The following is a 15,807-nucleotide window of genomic DNA, read 5'->3' on the forward strand; positions in this document are numbered from 1 at the left end:
AGGCAATGAACGGGTTTCTAAGTTGGTAAATAAGTATGTATTTAATGTTAAAAAGAAGCTTAATAAGATGGCTTCATATGAATATTAAAAAAAAAAAAAAAAGAGGGTAAACATGTTACTTAATATTCACTTATAAAAATATACCTATATATCTCGAATTTACTAACTAGTAACCATGGTCAAGTGAGGAGAGAAAACTAGTAATGGTATTTCTTTTGGGCTCTATAAAAGCCTGCAGAAGCAGAATTCTTTTATTTACTTTCTTTAAACTTTATTTTTCTTCTCTCATCTTTAGTTTGGCTTGAATCTTTAGAGGTCTTTATATTTGGCCATCAGGTAGTAAAGGCATAAAAAAACTTTTGAATTTGTTTGGCATAACAAGAAGAGAAATAATAAAATACTAATATTTACATGGTTCACCATCTCAACATAGGGCCCCATCCATGTTACAAGCTCAAGCTATACTACCCATCAACTTAATTACACCCAAGAGAACCCACACTACATCAAATTGTTCATAGTAAATATATTAGTTAATCTCTCTCATTCTCCTTTAGACATAACCCAATATATTTACTATTTTAACTGCTACACCACAAAGGGTGACTTCAATTATATGAGCAAGAACTCTCTCACCAATGGACAAGAATTCCTTCATTTTCAATTCTATGCCCTCTCTCCATCTTAGGCCAAAGCCTCTTTCTCTCCATGGGACTGTAATGGGCATGAGGCCCTCATCAATGGGCAAAGTCAAATCCTTAGCAATTGACAAAGCCTCTCTCTGCAATGAGCGACAGCCTCACTTTATGAGCTGAAAGCCAAATAACCTTTTCCACCATTCTCCTATTTATAGTGTTAATTCCCTCAATCCTAATCTGATTAGGAGTCCTACTCAATTTAGGAATAACACTAAAATAAGAGTTCTACTCTATATAAAAAAAATTCCTCCATTCCATTGAGGAATATTTCTTCCACTCAAATTAGGAAAGGGTCTTCTCTCCAAATCCCATTAGGGTTTTGAGTCATAATTCTAACAATTTCTACCTGGACTCAAAATCCATCAACCATTACATACCTTGAATTCTTGGGTGTTATCAAATCATCAATTCTTCATGCTTGAGCTTGAACCTTTTAAATCTTCAATTCTTCAATCTTCATCTTGGGTGTAACTTGCTTCTTTCTTTAAAAAATCTTCGCATCATCAATCTTTTTGATTTTGCATCAAGAGCTCTACCTTAATTAACTCTCCACCACCACCATTATTGCATGTGCGACTTTTTACATATCGCAACACCTCCACCTTTAACCAAATTCACCACGATCATCCCATGCTCTGTACCAATTTGTTATACATCGCAAAAGTATGTAAACTGTAAAGAAATAAAGCAAACACACAAAACACAAATATTTACGTGATTCACCCTCTCAACATAGGGCTACATCCACTGGCATATCATCTTCCACTATCAATAATAATAAATCATGTTACAAGCTCAAACTATACTATCCATCAATCTAATTGCACCAAAGAGAACTCACACTACATCAAACTACACAAAGTAAATATATTAGTTAGTCATTCTTAATCTCCTTTAGACATAACCCAATATATTTACTATTTTAACTGCTACATCACAAAGGGTGTCTTCAACTATATGGGCAAGAGCCCTCTTGCCAATGGATAAGAATTCCTTCCTTTTGAATTCTATACCCTTTCTCCACCTTAGGCTGAAACCTCTTTCCCTCCAAGGGACTGTAATTGGCATAAGCTTCTGATCAATAGATAAAGTCAAATCCTTAGCAATTGGTAAAGCCCCTCTCAGCAATGGGCAACAGCCTCACTTTATGAGCTAAAAGCCAAAAAACCTTTTCCTCTATTCTCCTATTTATAGTATTAATTCTCTCAATCCTAATCTGATTAGGAGTCCCACTCAATCTAAGAATAACACTAAAATAAGAGTTATACTTTGTATAGAAAATATTCTTCCATCACATTAAGGAATATTTTTCCCACTCAAATTAGGAAAGAGTCTTCTCTCCAAATCCCATTAGGATTTTGAGTTATAATTCTAACATGTGTTTATAATTATTTATGCATTGTTTGTTTGTTTGTTTCAACAGTTATGGGTAAGGTAATAAGTTCAAGATCATTTCCGTAAGTGTAAAGCTAAAGTGGGCAAAAAACATCAAGCTAAAATTGATTTAAAAAGACAGAAGTTGGCTGCCATTGCAAGCCTATACTACCAGCTAGCCAAGGCCAATTTTATTAGCAGATGGTGCAATAGGGGTAAGGGAAACGACGCTGTTTTGTTTCAATAGTCATGGGCATGAGATCGCGGATGAAAACGGGAAGAGAAAATTTGCTTAGCTCTGGACCCCACACAACACTCAAAATACAAAATTATCCAACCATTGTAAAGCCATGTAAATAAAAAACAATAGACAAATTAGTAATTTTGCAACATCAAAATCAATTTCATTGTGAAGAAAATCTCCTGAATTTAATAAGAATTTCTTATAATTTTGAGTTTTTCAATATAAGTGCACAAGTACAGAAAAGGAACTAATAGGAAACCGGGCTAGGCTAGAGAAAATGGGGAGCATTCCAATAACGGTCCTAGTTTCAAGTAACAAAACCATTCCTCTCTTAGGTTTTGGAACAGCTGAATACCCCTTTGGTGCTTGCCCTGAGACCATGAAAGACTCTTTTCTCCATGCAATAAAACTACGTTATTGACACTTTGATTCTGCTACTCTTTACCTATCTGAGCACCCCCTTGGTGAAGCAATATTAGATGTTATACAGCTTGGGCTTGTAAAGTCCAGGGATGAGCTCTTCATCACTTCCAAGCTTTGGTGCAGTAACGCTCATCATGATTGTGTCCTCCCTACATTACATAAAATGCTCAAGTAATTAACAACAATCCAGCAATTTCTTCTTCTTCTACTTCTTCTTCTTTTAAAATTATTTTTCTTCAGATAGATTTATTCATAACCTCTTACCTATGATGCATGGAAATGGGAGGAGCACGCACTTCCCCATTCCAAAAACATTTCCTCATAAAAAACATGAGGACATGGCTAAGAAATGTCTTCAAGCTGTTTCCACAATTCTTAGAAATCGGACACACATTTCCTATCCTTGATACGCATTTCTTTAAAAAAAAAACTTAAAAACAAAAACTTAAAAGAATCATGTAATATCCAAACAACCAAACTCAAAGATGGGTTAAAATCAATTTGCACTGCAACAAGAAGAAAGAGGAAGAGGAGGAGGACCTAGCGCTGGTTGGTTGGTGGGGTAGTGATTGGAGCAGTGGATCTGACTAGCGGAGGCAACATAGGGTGGTGACTCAAAGGTGACTAGTGGCGACTCGAGGGCTCAGGTATGTTACACTGCTCTGCCTCCTTCCCTTCCCATCGATGCTCTATCTCCCTTGTCCCTTCACGCTCTACTTGCCTGTGACTTTGAGATACTGATCGATACCCAATTACCCATATTTAAACAATTATTTTTTTTTAAACAATTATTAATTTTATTTATTCAATTTTACAATACATTTTTAGATTATGCTCAACTTTAACTTTTTGGTAAAAAAAAAATAGTGATAAAATGAGTTTGATTAATTTTAATATATCCTATATATTTAATTAATATTTGAATGTATTGTGGTTTTTTTTTTTATGAGTATGAAACTTCTAAACATGCAATTTTTTTTATATGGTTAAATTTGAATGTTGATTTGAATTATATATATATATATATATATATATATATATATATTTATTTATTTATTTATAAATATACCACTATATTTTTCATATTTATGCGTTTCCCCACATTTCTGTTTCATATATTTTTTAAAATGCCATTTCCCGTTGTCGACACTATATTTTGGCCGACCTCCGAAGTCAAGAAACTTTAAAATCAATTTTATCATCCGCTCTCAACCGATGTCCTTCGATCATAAATGACTTTTTCGAACTCACCAATTGCTCGACCATGGAATAAGCCGATCCCACACTTAGTTAATTGTTTTCCGATCTCTTATCAGATGGGTTCGAATCAATGTTGGGTCTCCGGACCATCCAATCTTGCCTACTGATTCTCCCAGATCCCTCTGTACAAATATTGTAGAACTTCATCTGACTAATGAGGTGATCGGGCTTCTCATTTGAAGATCCCAGATTTTCCTTAAAACAAAGTTAAGGTTGTAATCCAGTCTAAGGACGATTCAGATCTTAAAAGTTTAAGTCAATGTCAAGTCTTTTCAATTCTAATGTTCTAAAGTTTTACCCGGTGTATGGTCATGGCTTAGTCCGATCTCATGTTCGCGCATAATATTTTTCCGATCTCTTATACTCTGATTAAAGGTTGCTTTCAAGTTTAATGTTCAAATATGTTCAATCAATTAAGTACTCAGACAATTTGGACGCTTTCCGATCTCATCAAAGAAATTGAACAAAAAAGGGGATTTCTATTCATTTCAAAGTAAAACATATACAAGTCATTCGGCAGGTGGATCACCCCCAGCCTGCTCCCCAAGTACATCACCCGCTCTCTGATTCTCTCTCTCTCTCTCTCTCTCTCTCTCTCTCTCTCTCTCTCTCTCCTGCTCCTCGTCACTCTCCTCTTCGGCCTCTGGAATGAGCTGATTTATCCAGGAGAAGTCCTCCTCGGGATAACACTTCCTCAGCTCAGCCAGGAGATCATTATGGGCGTTCACATATGCCCCAGCCTCTTTTGTTGTGCTTTCTTCTTCCTTGGCTTGGAGCTCCTCATCCTTCGCTTGGAGCTCCTCCTCCTTTGCCCGAAGTTCCTCATCGAAATGAGGGAGATCAGCAGATCGACCAGCTCAGGTGACTTCAAGTTCCTACTCCACTTCGCTTATTTTCTCTTCGCAAAGCTTCATCCGATCTTCCAATCTGGCGATGTAGTCATTAGTAGAGGAGAATTGAGCCTGTGGGCTGAGGCATCCTAGACCGCCTTAAGAATCTCCCTCCTTAAAGCGTGGGCCTTCTCTCTGATTACATGTTGATTTGCGATGGCCTCCAAGCCCAAACTCATTGTTTGAGTTAAAATATCATCAATGCTCTCCTCTACCAACCTGTTCCGATCTTCTCGGAAGTAGATGGAGGCGCCCATAACCTTGGCTAAGCCAGGATTCCCTCGGGTAGAGTGATTCCTTTTCAGTGATTGGATTAGGAGTTGAGCGCCCCGGGAAAGCGTCGTAACTATAGGACCAGAGGACTCCCCTTCCACATTGGAAGAGATCGGAGGAGGCGGGGGAGGTGGAAGTTCAATCTGCTGAGGAGGAGGAACGACGACCTTTATTTCTGAGATCAGCTGCTCCTGAGGTCGGGGAGGGGAGCTCGATTCCTCTGCCAATTCTCGCTGAGGAGTCTGAGCAGCAGTAACAGTGGCCTCCTTCATCGCTCGTACCTTTCGGGAGACCTCCCTCTTTCGTTTGCGGCTCTGCTTAGAAGTGTCGCCACTAGCCATACCTGTACAAAGAAGAAGTCAGTGAGTTCGCTAAGATTCAGAGGCTAGTGATATCGATTGTACCAGGACTGAGGTCAGAGAGCTAAAGCTCATAGTTTTCATCAGTGATCAGCCGCATCATCCACCACTTCAGTTTGGCCATAATCGCATCTAAGCATGAAAATTTGTGGGTGGATGCCTGAGACTTTAACTCTTTCACCACGGCGTCTTCGTCCTTATTTAAGGTGATCTTCTTCGGAATTGAAGCGACCAGGTGTTGCCAACTCTGTGGGATACCCTCAAAGCTATTCGGAATCTTGCTCCTCAATATAAAGAACTGGTTCTTCTAGTTCTTCAGTGAAGAAGGGAGATCGGTGAAGAGTCCGCAGTTCAGCTTTGCCTGAAAGAACCAAAACTCATCATCCTTCCTTCGGGTAAGCCTGTGCAGCTCGACAAAGACTTTAGCCGTGGGCTCCAGTTTTTTAGCTTGGTAGAGACCCCTGAAGGCTATTAAAGTCCGTCACGAGTTTGGATGCACTTGAGCTACCGAGACATGATGGAACTTTAGGACGGCTTTGTAAAATTCGTCTAAAGGAAAACGGAGTCCGGCCTTCAACTGCTCTTCGTATAACATGATAAGATCGCCTTCATCAAAGAAGTGATCGACCCAAAGATCACCATGGCATTTGATTAGCTCAAAAGAGTCGATCCGCAGATTATACTCTTGGCTTATAGATTGGAGATCGGTTTCTGTCAGGACCGAAGGCAACTCATCCACTGGCAGGTTTTCTCTTCTGGAAGACGCTCCTCGCCTCGGTCTGGTAGCCGGACCAGTAATCAGAACGATAGCTGTACTAGGGCGTCTGCTTAGCCCTGTCGCATCGCTTTCTTTCGAGGTCCATGAAATATGGATGGAAGGTGGGCTCGCAGCTCTCTGACCCCCGGCGCCGCCCATTTTCAGGAAAATAAAAGAAATTAAGCAAGAAAAGAATCAAAATCCTTACCGGAATGTGATCGGTGCCTGAAAAACTTGAGAAAACGAAAGAAAATGCTGGGAGCTAGAGAGGTTTTGAAAATGACATAAGGAAATGACTGACACTCCTCTCCCCTATTTATACCCGTCTGAGCATTAAATGCTCGCGAAGTCCCAAGCGACGCATCGGTTAGCGAATCAGCCGCTTCCTCGACACGTCGCAAGAAGGTTCCAGAAACATAATGAAAATCAAATAAATGAGATCGGTTAGCTAAGGTCTTCGGATCGAACAAACTGCCGAAACCACAGATCGGCTAATGGCGATTCGTTTAGGGATCAGATCGGACATGCATATTAGGGATCGAAAAATAACTAATGCAATAAGAAAACCAAAATATTTTAATAAAATATCATTTCATTTCTAAAAGATCGAATTACATCATTTGGGCGATCTCAAGAGATCGAATTACATCATTGAGGGAATCTTTAAAGATCGGATTACATCATTTGGGAGATCTCTAAAGATCAACACTACATCTTACCTAGTAATGGCCTATGTCAAAGCCTAGTCTTGTAACTGAATCCAAAGATGTGTTTGATTAGAAAGCCAGCCACAAACATTGGATAGATGTGCAGCTCAGATGGGGTAACTATGACTCTCACGATATTGAGCGGAGTCATCGCCGATGTCATCGACCAGAACCGAGTTGCAGTTGGGACGCCCGATGTGGATGGGAGCCAAATGAACTTCAAGAGGCGATCATCGACATTAAGATTGAAATTAGCAGTCCTCTTGCCCAAAATCGATGTACTGATTGTACCGGTAGACCAATTCGAGATCAGCACGATCATCACTTTCGATCTTGATTGGCAAATTAGTCCGGTTCCCTCACTGTCATTAGATAATGTCCTCATAGCTCTCCGATCGCCGGGATCATAAATTTTCAGGCAAGGAACAAAGGAAACAGCCAGAATAAGATCAAAAGGGCCTTCATAATTAGAATTCTCACCGAAAAAGCTAGAATTAGGGAAGGGGTGCATTGAAAATAAACTGAGAAAGGGAAAGTGAGGTGTGAAGATAATTTCTTATCGCTGCTTATATATAGAGCCTTGGCATTTATTACATACAGAACCCGAAGCGAACGCATCGGTAACTAAAGAATTTATTACGTTGACTGAGGCAAGTCAGATAAAGAGGAAAGATCTAGAATGGAAGAGATCAGGAAATGAAAAGGGACCTGATACGAGAGAGATCGAAAAGGAGAGGGTCATAATAAGGAGATCGGAAGAAATAGAGATCGGAAAGCACAGGGAGATTGGATAACTTTCAATCAACTCTCTTCATAATCAGAGCTGAGTTAGTTAAAGCGTTGCAGGCGTAATCAAATCTTCACCACACGCCTCATTTGCAGAAACGCCTACCTAGCTGACAGATGCCAAAACAGTTATGGCAGTCCTGTACATTTCGATCTCCATTGATGATCACAATTGTAAGGATGGACCCGGAGCCCTTGGATCAAAAAGCAGATGACAAGTTCGGCGCTTTTTATTCCCAGCCTTCGGATTCATCTTGTAAGGCAAGACCCTGAGCCGTTGGATTAAAAGAAGAAAGGACGGATATTCTGAATGGAATCCCGACCCTTCATTTTGATTCTCTTTAATTCTCAGACATCAGATTATGTCCTTTTAAATCTAAACCCTCTGTCTCCCCCTAGCGAGATCTTGCCCCTTCATTATGAGCACCCGTTCCCTATAAATACCTGCATGTAATACTGTAGAAGGGACAGGCAAAAAAAAGGTGGTGGTGATTATAGTGGAAAGACTCTGAAATTTGATTCAGTCTTGCTACTTTGCCATTCTGAGCTTTCGTAGTGTTGAGAAACTTTAGAAACCAGTTTTCTTAAGTATCTTCATCGAAGGAGTTCTGAACCCTGAAATTTTCATTTTCAGTGCCTGTTCATTGCTCTGTAAGGCCATTTTCTTTGTTCAGTTTCATTCTCACCGCCCTAATATCAGTACATTACTCTCTGAGCTCAACTTCATTCTGACCTGATTCCCGTTACTTCGAGTAAGTACTAGTCTTTCGGTAGTCAACTTTCACCTCTGCAAGATTTGTGGATTCCAGAGTTATTCCATCCGTCTCCTCAACTGCCCACAGGTAAGCGTCTAAACTATTATTTTGTCGAATACCCTTGTTTATTTTCTCCAGCTTTCTTTTGAAATTTCTTCTATATCCAGTTGCACTAAAATCTCAAAATAGATTGTCCAGGCCAATAGTTATTTCTTGTGTCTTCTTTTATTTCATTTGCAAATTTCATTTATCATCATTTAGTTTTCATTTCCTTCAAGAGTAGACGTTCAACTAACAGGCAACTTATAAATACTCAAAAAACGTAGGCAAGGGTATTTCGATATGAGAGTTTTCGATCAAATAAAAATGACAAAAGGATAGGTGCAACAAAAGGTCAAATAGTAGGTCAAACAAATAAGTTATGAGGTCAGGCTATGAAACTAGCCCAGGTGATAACATAATAGAGCGGGAATCGAGATAGGATCGGATCCCAGACTAGTGATTAAAAAAAAGAGATCGGATATCACCAATCAAAGAGTTCTGATAAGGCGATCACATAGGAGATCAGTGAAAAATTCGGTCTTGCATCCACTCTCTAGTTATAAGGCTCAGGGGGTTAGGAAAAGCATTTCACAGGTTTCTTGCGCCCTCGATCACCAAAATCCTTAGTTCAAAGTTCTTATGATATGCAATTCTAATGAATACTTTAAGAGATCGGGAGAGAGTTCTTACTCGATTCTTATCCAAAATTTTAATAAAATGTGGAGATCGGAGGAGAGTTCTTATCCGAGATCCTTCACTTAAAACTTTAAACAGAATACTTTAAGAGATTGGGAGAGAGTTCTTACTCGATTCTTGTTCAAAATTTTAATGTGGAGATCGGAGAAAAGTTCTTATCCGAAATCCTTCACTTAAAACTTTAAACAAAATACTTTAAGAGATCGGAGGAGAGTTCTTACCCGATTCTTGTTCAAAATTTTAATGTGGAGATCGGAGAAGAATTCTTATCCGAGATCCTTCAATTAAAACTTTAAACAGAATATTTTAAGAGATCGGGGGAGAGTTCTTACCCGATTCTCAGGTAAAATTTTAATAAAATATGCGAAGATCGGAGAAGAGTTCTTATCCGAAATTTCCCACTTAAATTAATACATCAAGAGATCAGGAGAGAGTCCTCACCCGAATTCTCTTAACTAAAACCCGAATTAAAATATCACAACTTCAATACACAAAGTAACCCCCAAACAAAGATCTGCTAGCCGACACCTACTTACTAAAGGTCATCTCATGTACTCGTGTTCTTGGGCAGCCCTGAATAGTGAAGTATCAAATATTCCTTTTATCCTTATGAAGGATTAACATTGTCACTCCAACCCCTCCCCCCCACTTGCCAATAATTTAGAAAGAGCATAATGTTAAATCTGCTTAGTAGGGTGCCTAACACCTTCCCCACCCGTATACGGACCCCGAACCTAGAGTCTCTATTTTCGAAGTGGTTTCTTCTTAATTTACCTTTACAAATGGTTTTCTTTAATTTCCCTCAAAATTAAAGTGGCAACTCCTCACTTTTCCCACTTCGATGAGATCTCGTCCAGGCGACCGCAAAAACCCTTGCGACACCCGTGTCCTTTTCCCCATGTTCACATTTCCTTTTTCGTTTCCATTTCCGTGCTACCTAGCCTCTCACCCCTATCCCACTAGACATGAACCTACGACCACTTGTTAGAAATCTCAAGTTTCCACTATATCCGAATAAGGTTTTGATGTTATTTATTTTTTATGTATATTAATTCTAATTTGTTCTTGGTGTTACGTTGGTTACTATTTGTTGGCATTGCCTTATTGCTTTTCTTATGTTCTTTTAACAGCCTAGTCTTGTTGGTATCCTCATATACATCAATTTTTTTCTTTAAAAAAAATTCAAGCAGGAATCTTAAATTGGATTACCTCGACCTGTACCTGATTCACTTTCCTGTAATCGTGAAGCCAGGTGTATGTGAGCTGCCTGTGAAGAAAAAGGACCTTGTTCCATTTGATATAAACTCTGTGTGGGAAGCTATGGAAGAGTGTCACAAGCTTGGCCTGACAAAATCCATTGGAGTGAGCAACTTTTCATGCAAGAAGCTTGAGACCCTGCTTACTACTGCAAAGATTTTCTCCTGCTATTAATCAAGTAAGTAATTATCTTTTTGCTCTTAATTATAGTTGTTATTTGAGAACAAGAAATAAGAATTTATGGATGATTTTGGTGGTTAAGGTGGAGATGAACCCACTTTGGCAGCAAAAGAAGCTGAGAGACTTCTGTGAGAAGAAGGGTATACATATCACTGCTTACTCTCCTTTAGGAGCCAAAGGAACTCTATGGGGTACATAGAGATTGCTGATGCTAAGGGAAAAACTATTGCCCAGGTACAAAATTTTTCTAAACATATTATGTATTTGTAACTTTATTCTTTTAAGAGGATTAAATTGATTTTCTTACGCTCGATTAGAAAAAGGTAAAGTATCATAATTTTTAAATTTCAATTTTTTAAATTATTTTAGAGAAATTAAGTTTAAATTTTGTAAAATCTCTCATTATTTTTATAAAATCTCTTCTAAACAGCGTGTTAAGGACAAACAAAAAAAAACTAATCATTTTGAAAGTAGTTAAAAGTCCAATTAATCCACGAAGGGAAAAGTCATCGACCTACAAAGATAAAGCCCAAAGAGATTGTTTTAAGCTTCTCTACTATACCACATCATACTGGGAATTGGAGAAAAAAAAAACAGAAGAAGGGCTTACTCTTTAAAAAAAAAATAATAATAAAGAACCAAACTAAGCAAACTGTCTAATGTTATTGTGGCTAATTGCATGCGAAGCTATGCCTGAGATGGGCTTTTGAGCAAGCGGTAAGTGTGCTGCTGAAGAGCTTCAACAAAGAGAGGATGAAAGAAAACCTTGACATATTTGAGCGGAAACTAAGCCAAGAAGATTTGCAAAAGATCAATCAACTTCCACAACGCAAAATGTTTCCTGGTCTTGAATTATCTCCAATGAAGGTCCTTACAAATCTCCTGTGGAGCTTTGGGATGAAGAGATTGATTTATCTTAAAAATATTTAATCCTGTAATGATAATTAGGACTATTGTTTTGCTTAATGTTAAATTAGATATTGTTTCTGAAAAATCTTAGTGTGCCTTTATAAAATTATAATAGTTTTACTGAGGAGTATGCGATTGTATCTGTTTAATATGTATTGTTTCTATAAAAAAAAATATATAATAAGAAAAGTTTGTTATCCCTTTGTTTTAATTTTCTGACCTCAATTTTAGTAGGTATAGAGACAATTTTAACACTATTAAATTAAATTTCTCTAATTTCAACTATTTATTTACTTCTATTAAGACATATATTTTTCATTGTTTAAGTTTTCTTTTTGCTTAATGAATAATAAAAGTCATTTTGTTTTAAATTTACTTATGATGGATCTCTTAAAATATAGATATATACTTTAATAGTGTAAATATGAATTTCTTCTGTAGATAAAAATGTAAATATTAAATTTTAATTAACAAACGGATTATCCCAAACCTTCATCACAACACACACACATATATATATAATAACAATTTTATTTTAATAATTCTTTTTTTTTAATATTTTACTTTTTACATATACAATCAGGTATTTATACATTATGCTTAATGAATAATAAATAATATTATTCGGAAACTTCCCATTCAATATCGCTTCCTTGATTATATGTATGAATTATTACTTTTTTTAATAATAATAATAATAATAATAATAAAAGCATAGGCCAACTCTGCCAAAAACAACGACTATCTTCTTCTTTATTCTCAAGCAGAATATTTGCTCCCTTTACTATAGGTCAACTTTGCCAGAAAAAATTTTCCTTTTTCATTCAAGCTTTTCTGCTATATATATTTTCTTGGATGGACCATAAATATAACAACATGTTTGATCTTTGAAGTTTGGACAACACAACTCCTGAAAGGAATAAGAAAGGAAGTGAGAGAGTCTCATCTTTTGATCTCCATCCCTTTTTGCTTATCGTCTATCAGTAGGTTTATCATACATTTTTTTTTGGTCGATAAAGTAGAATTCCATTAATTAGTTAAATTGAATGCTACACGGCCTTGGCCCGACACTAAGCCCAAACAATTAAAGGCTCACAGTCCTCATTGACAAATCTAGACTAATTGGGTTCACCTGAAATACAAAGCAGCAGATCCGCTATATCAAGTATTACAATGCCACCAGGGAAAGGTATGAACCACAACGATAACCGCAGGGATGAGGTCCTCTTCCAATCGAAAGAAATGCAAGGCAGAAGTGCCTGATTGATTCCATGCAGAGTTCACCCAACCAGTAGTCCACCCCTCAGAGAACACCGCAACCAGGCAACCCAAAACAAGACCTGTAGAGGCACCAGAGGCCAAGAATGGTCGTAAATACCAGACAATTGCTGCAAGCCAACAAAGACAGCCCACAGAAGGTTGAGATGGCAGATCTTAGATGATAATGCAAGCCTTAAGGGTTAGCCAAATTGGACAAAGCCAGTTAAAGACCCCCAGAGATACCATCAACACTAAAAACACAAAAACTTATGCAGAGTTTACAACAGGGTACCTCGGTCTGCTGTCGGAAAGCACAAACCCAACTCAAACTCATCCCAACTCAGATCTCCAAGAATCACTCCCTCCTTGAGCTCAAGATCTATAGACCCAAGAAAGCACAACCCAAAAAACCATATTTACACCCCAGTCAAGGGTGGAAAGGGTGAAGACCCATGACCAGCTATGATGGAGCTCTCCCTGTTGTAACGGTTTGGAAGTTCCCCACTCCTATTCTTGGCAGTTGGCAAGGCCGTCACAAGCTGTCTCTTGCCCTATGGAGCTAACTAGTGTGAATCTGTACAGGTACGTGCTAGAAACCTCGAAGATGCTTAATATGTGGGCTTATGCGAGCTAGCCAGATAGGGGGAGGCTGACTTAGGGGCCCTGGCCAAGGGGGACCTAGGTGCTGCACGGGGCTAGAACTCCCGTCCCGTGATAATGTGGTATCAGAGCAAGGCCCCAGACGATCCGAATCAAGCCAAGCGCCCCAACGGGACCGGGGTAGGCAGGGTCCCGATAGCGACAAGGGTGTTGCTGGAATCGGGTGGGAGAGAATGTCAGGCCTCAACGGGACAGAGGTAGACATGGATTTCTCAATCCCACATCGGACAAGAAAGGGGTCGATACGAGGGACAAGTGCAGTCTGTCATGCAGCTGGTATGCGTCTGGCGAGTAACATAATGAATCTTGGCAAGGCATTTTAGAGGATGTCTACGTGCGGAAGTGGGTGAGTGCACTGGCAAACTGGTGGCCAACATGCTGCTCAAGTGTTTGCGTTGGGTGAGCGCAACAAATGGTGTGTGGACTCCTAAGTGCGAGGGAGTGTGACCAAGTTGCGCAGGGAAGCGACGCGAATGCACGCAAACGAGGCGTTTGCGGGATTGGGTGGGGTAGATTTCAATTCAATTCCAATTTTGAAATAGCTGAATTAAATTCTGTAAGAATAAGTAATGAATTATGAAAAAAAATTAATATTCATGAGAATTGATTAAATTTTAGGTTGACACTTAAATAAAATAATTGATTATTTAATAAAAATTAAATGAAAAGCATGAAACTAATTATTAAAATAAATTGCGCAAGTTTTACTTTGAAATAGAAAGATTTGCAAATAAGGAAATCCAATAAAATAAAATAAACTTTGTAGTAAGTGAAATAAAAAAAAATTCAAAATTACATGCAAATAATTTGTTGGATTTGATTGGTTTCTTATAGGCTTGTGCTTTCCCTTTCTTTAAAGTGTTTCGAATATGTTGATGCCAAATTACATGCAAATGGATTGCTTTCCTCTTTTATCTTTTTAATATTCTCTAAATAAATAATTTAAAATAAATTTTCTTTTATTTTTTTTTTAAATGAAAGTATCCTTTACACGCTAAACTAACCGGAACAAAATGTGGGGCAGTGGTACTGCTAATGCTCATTGCGAAAAGTCATAAGAAATCACATAACAATTCTCAGGTGAATGACCGTACAAGGATAACTTGAAAAGAAAAAATACTGAAATGGGTTAACAACGGGATTAATTACGAATAAGGGGTGAATGGGATCGGTCAGCGCCTGGGATGCTATTCAAAATAGCGTCCCAACTCCGAACGCTTTCATATTAGTGTCCAGAGTTGGGACGCTATTTTAAATAGCGTCCTGATGCGGCCGCGCTCCACCCCTGCAGGTGCTGCAGATGGAATATCACATCCCATTGAACAAGGCGCGGGACGCTAGTTTTATTAGCGTCCTGTGTGTTCGATTGTGCAGTCACGTCAATTGGCAAGAGCTCGAGATGCTAATATAATTAGCGTCCTGTGTACATTTCGTGGCGAATCTCCAGTCCCGTCTCCAGTCCCATTTCTAGTGAGCCGTTTGGGGAAGACAAGCAGGACGCTATTTTTATTCGCGTCCAGAGTTCATCCCACTCCCTTTATCTCCCCCCTACGCTCTAATTTACGGCATCCGTCTCAAAGGCGATCCAAATTTTTCCAAGAAGCAGCTTACAGTCCTCAAAATGCTCGTTCATTCCCTCATTTACGCCATTGTCTCATTTTGGTGGAGCAGCTTACAGCCGGGTGGAGCAAGAAGGAGACAGGTGCAGTGGTAGATCACAAAGAGAAAAAGAAGAAATTTGAAAAAAAATAATATTCAGGTGTGTATTTTGATTGTTTAATAATTTTTAACATGCAATATATGAAATGCTTGAGTGATAATATGTTTATTATTCTGAAAATAATGTATTTTTTTTTTTTTATGCATGCATGTTGGTATGTTTGTGAGAAACTTTTGGTGAGCAAGTTGATATTTTTGTATGCATGGCTTAAGAAATAAAATTTTGTGACAATTTTTAACATGCAATATATAAAATGCTTGAGTGTTAATATATTTATTATTCTGAAATTAATATATATTTTTTTTTGTATGCATGCATGTTGGTATGTTTGTGAGAAACTTTTGGTGAGCAAGTTGATGTATACATATATAGTAATAGCATATTACTGTTAAAATGAGTAAAAGTTATTGGGAAAATATTACAAGAAATTAGATTTTTAGTGTATAATAGTAAAGAAGGTAAAGAAAAAATAATATAAATTTGTAGTATTAAGAAAATGTTAGGAAAGTGAAAATAAAAATTATAAATGTAAATTATGTTACAAAATAAATTTTATA

At 38.0% G+C, this 15,807-nt stretch overlaps 2 pseudogenes; both read left to right on the plus strand.

Moving 5' to 3' along the window:
* The first annotated feature begins 2,593 nt into the window (after positions 1 to 2,593).
* LOC110668902 (non-functional NADPH-dependent codeinone reductase 2-like) lies at positions 2,594 to 11,621 on the plus strand (annotated as a pseudogene).
* Positions 11,622 to 14,523: 2,902 nt separating this feature from the next.
* The window catches only part of LOC110650624 (putative disease resistance protein At1g50180), a 33,458-nt pseudogene continuing 32,174 nt past the window's right edge, over positions 14,524 to 15,807 (plus strand).

Source organism: Hevea brasiliensis, chromosome 14 (assembly GCF_030052815.1).
Source record: "Hevea brasiliensis isolate MT/VB/25A 57/8 chromosome 14, ASM3005281v1, whole genome shotgun sequence".
NCBI lineage: Eukaryota > Viridiplantae > Streptophyta > Magnoliopsida > Malpighiales > Euphorbiaceae > Hevea > Hevea brasiliensis.